The sequence below is a fragment of the Myotis brandtii genome, unplaced genomic scaffold (assembly GCF_000412655.1).
Source record: "Myotis brandtii unplaced genomic scaffold, ASM41265v1 scaffold412, whole genome shotgun sequence".
NCBI lineage: Eukaryota > Metazoa > Chordata > Mammalia > Chiroptera > Vespertilionidae > Myotis > Myotis brandtii.
In genome coordinates, this window is record NW_005365832.1 from 2,351,348 (window position 1) to 2,359,937 (window position 8,590).

Below are 8,590 nucleotides of genomic sequence, written 5' to 3' on the forward strand. Positions count from 1 at the left end.
CTCCCCCCGCGCGCCCGCGGCCGGGAGAGCTGAACGTCCTTGTTGGCACTGCCCGCCGGCCGCTCCCGCTCCGTGGGGAGTCTGCACAGTTCCCTCCGGGAAATGACTGCCTCGCTCAGAGGGCATCGGGATCCAAAGGCGAGGCCATTCCCCTGGACCAGGCACCTGCGGGGGCTCTTCCCCGGGCACGGGCGCACCAGCAACCCCGGCCCAGTTCCCCTGCCGCGTGCACCCGTGAGAGGGAACGGACCCGCCCTGGGACCAAGCAGTGCTTGCACCTGACCGGTTAGCCCAAGTTTCAACCACTGTGAACCAAGCACTAGGCATTCCCCTTTTTCTAGGCCAGTGAACTTGGGAGAACACATTTCTCTTCTAAAAATTCAGGACCTGTGGTTTTTTTTTTAATGCAGCAACCATTAAATGTCACCATTTTGATCCAATTTCGTTTCTAAACTGCAATAATCACTAAATAACTACTTTGACAGAATAAATTAATTTTTAAATCTATTTTTTATTTTCTAATTATACTTTTTAAATACAGATTTGAGGAAATTAACATTTATGTGGACATTTGGTTTCTAGCCTAATGTGGCATAAAAATAAGTAACATAATGAGTGCTAAAAAAATCAGGTTCACGATGCTTCTCACATCATCATCATTGTACTCAGATGTCACAACAGTATTATGTGCGATTGTGTCAGATCCTGCCTTCCCCATCTCGGAGTGTTGGCAGGTAGGAGGGTTGTTGGCAAGAGGCGGGGTGTTAACCTCAGGATCCTGGATCCATTCCAAGGCTGGTAATTACATTCTGCCAGCCAAAATTCATCCCATAATTTTAATTGGATAAATCCTTTCTGGCCTAAGCTACTGCTATGCCTGTCAAACTGTTGCCACATTTCACCCCAGAGGTGTCTGTGTTTTAGTAGCAAGAATCAGTCCCTTTGAGGTTGGCTTATCAGTTTAAATCCTCAAGTGCTTTGGGATCCTATGGAATTAAGTATATATTTAAGCATTTTCCCTACTGAATCTGCATAGAAATGTATTAAATAGACAGATAGTCGTGTTAATACCTAAAACCCAATACCCATCTAATGTCAGCAGATAATTTTGAGAGCTTTTTAATCAGATCCATGTCCCAAACTTTCTCTTCTTTCCTTTTCAGAGCTTTTATTACCTAGAGCTTTCGCTTCCAATTTCCAAAAAGTGTCCAAAGTTGAGTTCCATGAAGGACGACGGAACGGCAGCCTGTGTACTTCGTGTTTGCGGACAATCCTATGATGAGACTACTTGCTAAGATGAAAGACAGAGCAGTCCCATTCTATTTGGTCTTCGCGTATCCCCCCAGAGGAAAGTGTGACCACTAGGGCCTCGTGGTTCTGGCTGTAGCGAATACTGGAAGTCAGGCTTCTCCCCACTTCTCCTAATCCTGTGAGTCTCTCTCCCTCCAGGGCTCCCGGGCATGAGTAAGCGCGAACACCCGGGAGTTAGTCAACCTCAGTCCCTTTCTCCACTCTACTCCCATCAAACACAAATGGAGAGAAAGCAGGCCTCCACGTTCTTTATGGAGGGGCAGCCACTGGCCCTGCCTAAGGACTGTCAGCGTGTCTTTTGGGACGAGACAGGAGACAGAGACCTGCAAGTCTGAGGAGAAGTTCAGCAATAAGATGGAAAGTGCCATTTTGTTCTCTTCAAGAACAGAAAGGTGCCCTCGGCGTTAGTTGAGCTCTACCACGCGTGACCCTGCCCATTCCGTGATTTAAAGAGCTGTGTGTCAGATTTCCGGTATCTGTACACCAAGCCTCTCATTTTTATATAACTTAGCATGCTCTGCAGGGGTTCTTCATGCTTTTGGGGTGAGTGTGTAACTCTCCTCGTTTCTCCTGCTAAATCCACGCTGAGGGCATGAATGCCTGTGTCACTATGGTTCCTGTCCACACACAGAAGCCACGGCCAGTGTCAACAGCTATGAGAGCCGGTCCCTGACATTCCCAGTGGTCCCCCGGGAGACCAAGAGGATGCTTGTCTGCACCCTGCCCTCCATGTGTGCAAGCAGGAGCCGTGGTTCCTGTGGGAGCCTTCCCTGTCCCGTCAGAGCTGAGACGGTGGGAGTGAAGGCTGTGCTCCAGTGGGGCTCCAGGCTCCGCTGGGACCCAGAGCCCCAGTGCCGGAGAGAGCTGGGACTAGGGTGAGGGAGTGAGGGAGATACATTTTGGGAGCCAAATTTAAGTGGGGGCCAAAAAACTCAGTAATGCAATACCTTAAAAACCAACATGAATGCAAAGTTAGAAATCCACGGTGAACACAATAGCAGAATTTTAAATAAAGACTGGCTCATACCCCGCAGTTGCCAACTTCGTCTCCTCGCCTCACCCTGATCCCTGCCCAGTGGTTGCGGTCCCCCTTGTGCCAGCCCGTTTCTGATTGTAGGGTTGAGAGGACACTGCGCCGCTGGCTCTGCCTGCATCCTATCTTCGGGCCCCCAAATGGGCAACAAAACCAGAAATGTCAAGGGTGGAAATTTCCAGGCCAGTGGATACATATAATTTATAGTCTGTTCAAGGAGTTCCATATATATATTCGAATTGGCCAACTTATCTTACAAGAAGGCAAACCCTTATTAAAATGAGCAAAATAACTCTACTCACCTAATACATTTCATTACCTATTTACCTGAAACAATTCAGAATATGGGTAATTAGGAAGTTTCCTATCGTGCGCTGCAATTTTGAAACAATGTTTTAAAGAACATTTTAATTCATGTTATGGCTGTTTTCATATTCTAGCATCTACATGTGTTTCCGGATAACACGACTAGAGAGTTCCCCTTAGAAAGACAGAGTCTAAATTCCTAATGCAATTGTTCTCACTGAAGATTTCCCTTTCACCTTCTTGCACTGTGTCAGATTCAATGCTACTTCCTTCCCTCCTTATGGAGCATGGAAAGATGTTATCTTTTTCATGTAAATGTGGCCTGGAAATGAAAGATTTTTAAAAGCAACTCTGACTGCCATTTTAGAATAACTGCAGAAGTGGTTTTAATCACTTCTATTAAGTTATTTGAATCACATGATATTATGAAATATATGTTTTATTAGTCATTTTCTAAAATAGCAAATGGGTTTCACCGCTGCCATTTTTAGTTTGGAGTGGGGGAAGCTATAGTATTCATTTACTTTGAAGAAAAGAAGCTTGATGCCCCCCCCCCCGCAAAAAAAGTTACAGCAACTAATAGAAATACCCCCATTGCCCATTCATCTTGGCCTGAATTATGAGAAATGATCTCAAGCAATTTTTGTCTTAATGAAGGAGGAAAAAAAGCACAAAACTTCCAGGATTAACCTTTTTTTCACCTTAAAATTTGGGAAATGTCTTTCCCTTTACACAGCATAAACTGGACTCTTCCTCTGTGGTCAGCTGACCTCTTTACCATGAAAAACCAGCTGCCTAGAATGTAAGCATAGATAGTAGCTTAAATTGAAATCACTTATTATGCATCTATTCATTCGCCCTTGAAAGATCTCATGTAACTAGCCAAAAGTTAAAAGTCTATGATCTACCCACCCCTTAATCAATTCCTTGACTTTTCACACCTTCCACGTGGTCATACAGTGTGGGTGCCTTTATTCTTGGATGTAGGCACTGAATGAATGAGGGGTCGCCGAGAGCCCCTCTCCAAAGCTGGGTTTTTTATAGCTATTAATCATATTGCAGATGAAAAGCAATTCCTAAAGCTAACTTAGAATCTTTGCTGAAAATTTAACTTATAGGACTACATTAAGATAATTTCTAAAACTATTGCAATTCACAAAATCTATCTTATGTCCAGAAAAAATGCTGGGAATGTTTAGAAACATTTTCCCCTTAGGAACATAAATTTTCATGGGCTCATGAGGTTCTTATCAATAAATATTTACTTGAAAAATTGTAACCAGTGGATAAGAACTGCCAAATTGCAGTAAGAACAATGGCAGGTATTATGGCGGTGCACGCGTAGGCACTTCTGGACTGTGGTTACTTCATGTCCTATGTATATGCAAGTGACTGTCAGCTCTTAATTGACAGGGAGAGGGTCACCCCTTGTATGAACAGGAGTCGGAGACCCTGAAGAGAAGCTCCCTGTGGCTGCATGGCCTCACTCACTGTGTCCCCAGCCGTCCTGGCCTCGAACAGCCCCCTTCTCAAGAACTACTTCTGCTCTTGGGCGGGTCTCCAAGCTCCGTCTCTGCAGGACATTCAAATGGAAGGTTTGAGTGAAGGTTTTCCTGTTGGTTTGTTTGTCTTTTACTAACTATCTCAGGGTTTGAAGGGATTTAACTTTTTAAATTTATTTTAATTACACTTAAATAGAAAATGTCTAATTTCTTAGGAAGAGGTGGGCAAGTTTAATTTTTGGGTGCTGTTTTTAACATTTTCTTTACCCTACTTTGTGCCACAGTTATTATGCAATCTTTTTAGCTTGAAGTTCTGCGTTTTTGGAAAGAATCTGAAAGTAAAAATGTATAGAAGCTCAGCTCAGAAGGGATCTTAGAGATCATCTGGTGCCTTCTCAGGACCTTTGCTAATGTGTGACCTGGAACAGACGGGCTAGAGGTGGAGGCAGAGCTTGGGAGAAAGCAGGGTAGAGGTGGGAGGTGGTGGTGGCTGAGTCCCGCATCCTACACTTAACCCCACCCGCTACTGCTTCTTCTGTGGCCCCTCTGGGAACCCTAAGGTGCCTTTGCAAACCACTGACTAGTTCAACCCCTCTTCTGGTGCCTGTTACCCTTTTTATAACATCGTGCAAGGTTATCATCTTTTGAAGATGAACCCTCTATCTTGACACGAGTCCATGATGCCGTTTCAAAATGCAAGCACTGTGGGAAATCCACACTACTTTTCAATTACTGGGTGGGTTTTGACGATAATTTTTGTGAAGGAAAGTAAGTATGGATGGGTATTCATATCTGAAAGAATCCATCCGAGGCTTTAATTAATACCTGAGGGAATATGGTGCAGAAACAGAAGGATAACAATTTGGGGGAAGGAGAAACAAGGATTCAAACAGATGCAATCAAATACAGCAGACAGATAGTCAGACAACAGGCAAGGATGAAAGTGGTCAGTTAATGCCACTATCCAGTTCAGGAGACTGTAATACGGCCTGCCCTTTCCAATGCCTCTGTCACTTTTAACATCAATATTTTCATTTCTCTATTCAGGGCAAGAGGATGGCCATTTTCCTCAAAGGAGATTTCTGTGTTTTAATTCAGATATGGAGCCCATTTTTCTTTTCTGCAACCCCCAACCCCCATCTAATTTTTTTTTTTAATCTTAGATCATTTTATCTCTGGGCTCAAATTCTGAATGACAACTGAACTGGTTTATAGCAGTGGTTTCAGCTACCTATATTTTAAAGCTGAATTTAAATTATAAGTATAAACATACTAAATGAAAAATATATATAAGAATATATTTTATAAATCACAATCAAATTATATCAAATATTCACTTGATAGTTACTAATTTTACTCAAGTAAAATTCACACAGTTGTTAATTATGGGGTTTTCTTCATTTATTAATGTAAAACATAAACTACTTCATTGTTTTATTTCCCTGAAATCTAATATTTTTAAAGTAATTATTCAAACTATAAAACATATGTTAAATCACTTAGATCATCTGAAAGGTACTGATAAAAGTACATATAGTAGAGAAGGTTGAGAAAAAAAATTCAAAAATTAATCCTGGGTGTAACCTAAAGTACTTATTGACATAGGAATAAACCAATAGGAAGACTGTATATTCTGCAGAATAACTTGATCTTTTTAAGTATTTCCAGCCTTAGAAGGAACACCAAGTATATTAATAGGGACATATTACATTTGATTCATTATAATGAAAGTAAATACCTGGGACAACACAATTTTTGTGTATAAAAAGGTGTTTTCTTTATCGATATTATGATCTTTATTGATAGTTGTAATATAAATTTAAGAATATATAGTATTTAATATTTCTAATAGGTTGATTTTATAGTTTTAAAGGTTTTAAAAGGAAACCTGAAAGTATCTCACCAAATTCTTTAATGGTGTGAAACTCAGGCCTCAAGAGGTTAAGTGAGTGCCACATGGCTAACATCTTCTATTTTTACTTTTAAGTGCCTGGAGAATGAAGTCCAAGGCCCTAACCATGGGTGGTGGCCCCATTCTACTTTTTAAAGATTTTCTCTTTTTCTTTTCCCACCCTTCCTCCTCACTCTAATCTCATACCACAACAGTACACTGCTCACCAAACACACTTTGGACTACTCTGTCTCTGGCTCTGTTTGTGCTTTGCTCAAGATTTCATTCTATGACCACCCTGCACCCACCCACCCAACAAATACCCCCACCTCTATGAAGCCTTCCTGAATTCTGTCACATTCTCCAGAATTCATCACACCCTTTGTGTGTTCTCGTAACATCTCACACTTACCACTGAAACACTGAGCACATTTGATGGCAATATCCTATATAATAAAAGCCTAATATGTAAATAGACCAAACGGCGGAATGATCGGTCGCTATGATGCACGCTGACCACCAGGGGGCAGACGCTCAATGCAGGAGCTGCCCCCAGCCTGCAGGTCACAGGCTGGCCAAGGCGGGTGCCAGTGCCCCCCCCCCCATTGCCCCGCCAGTCACTCCACAGATTGGCCCTGATTGCCGGCCAGGCCTAGGGACCCTACCCATGCATGAATTTCATGCACCGGGCCTCTATTTCATAAGTGTCTCGCTCCCCAGTTAGATTGAACAAGAATAGGATAAGTCTTGTCTTTGCAATCCCTAGAGCTTAGTCCAGTCTTAAGTCATAGTAGACAGTTTATAAAAATCTTTTGAAGGAATTAATTAATTGGCTGATGGATAGATAGTACATAAATAAAGGAATGTGTGGACTAATTAATAAATGAACAGACAAACCAAAAAAGGAGTGAATACATAGGTCAAGTTTCGAAAGGAATGTGTGGACTAATTAATAAATGAACAAACCAAAAAAGGAGTGAATACATAGGTCAAGTTTCTCAACCTCAGTACCACCGATACCTTGGGCAGGAGAATTATTTAATGTGGAGATGGTCCTGTGCGTTAGCAGCATTCCTGACCTCTACCCACTAGATGCCAGTAACGATCGCCCCCACCACACTACCAGTTGTGACCATCAAAATGTCTTCAGACACTGCTAAATGGCCCCCTGGGCGAAGCGTCCTTGAGAGCAGATGCATGTGGCAATTCAGGTGGAGCTTAGAGATCAGAAATCGGGTCTCTGTTTTAGTCCTGTACTTTTTACATTATGACTTAGACCTGCTAAGATCCAAGTTCAAGTCCCAGTCTTCTCAGAAAATACCCTTAAAACCTCATCTCAATAACAGAGTTAACAGAAGTGTAATTTATGGGGTAAAGTATTTTTTAACAGCAACACTAGGAGTAAAGGTAGGCCTTCCTTAAAACAACTGATCTGGTTTACACGGTTGTTGTTTTTTAAATAGCATTTATCTGTAGTCAATGTTATTAAATGGTATTAATTTGGCCCTGCCTAAAAATAGCTCCTAGAAGGCATATGGTTTTTAAGTAATTTTTAAACACCACTTCATAGCACCATCTTGTGGATTTTAGAGGAATTCATTGATTTCAGTTTAAAATGTCTAATTATTTCTCCAGGAAAGGAGAAATGAGAATATAGAAACTATAAAAAATTAGGATATTCTTTACTTATTTAAATGTTCTATGAGTCTCTGATTTGGGCCTTAGTGAACTTTGACTTAGAAGTATGTGGTCAAGATTTCTATTTGGCTTCAACTACAGATGCCAAATCAAATAGCCACACACCTACGTTATCATTGTGATGTCTGCATCACATACAGTCAGCAAAGCAGGAACATAATGCCAACAAGGAAGGCCAATGAACCAGTTAATATTTAAATGTTCAATTTGAATACACAGATATAACTTGGAATTAAAATTTCCTTATGTGCTATAAGTAATAGAAGAGCAAAGTGAGGCAAAATTAGGGAAGCTTGTGGAAGTTGATAATCTTATATAAAAATGTATATAAAAATGTACACTTTATTGTACACTTTTACAATTAAAAAATCTCAGTAATTAAACATTTTAAAGTTTGATATCATGGTACAGGAACAAATACTCAGACTGTGATTAATCCCCCTATTTCTCTTCTTGGATATTCACAATGGCCATTATAATTTTAATGATTATAAAAATTATAAAATCCATTTTTATCTTATTTTCTGATTGTTTTGTTTTAATTTAGTTGATTTTGGTTTGGTTAATCTGGCAGGATTTGGGGGTTTGGGGTGGGGTGGGGTGATATCACTTCGGGAAATGTTCTTATCTTTCTAAATCTATCATTTTAACTGACGGACACAGAAGCCAATCTGGGAAGGTGTGATGCTTCCCTGGAGCTTTTCCAGCTCCTTTGTTTTTATTGTATTTAATTTCTTCCTAGAAACAAGTAAGAACCTCTGACCTTTCTCTTTAACATAAGGATGGCCACTTAGCAGATAAGTGAACTACCTTAGTTCAATAGTTAGGTCTCCTCAGTGATTCAGGTAT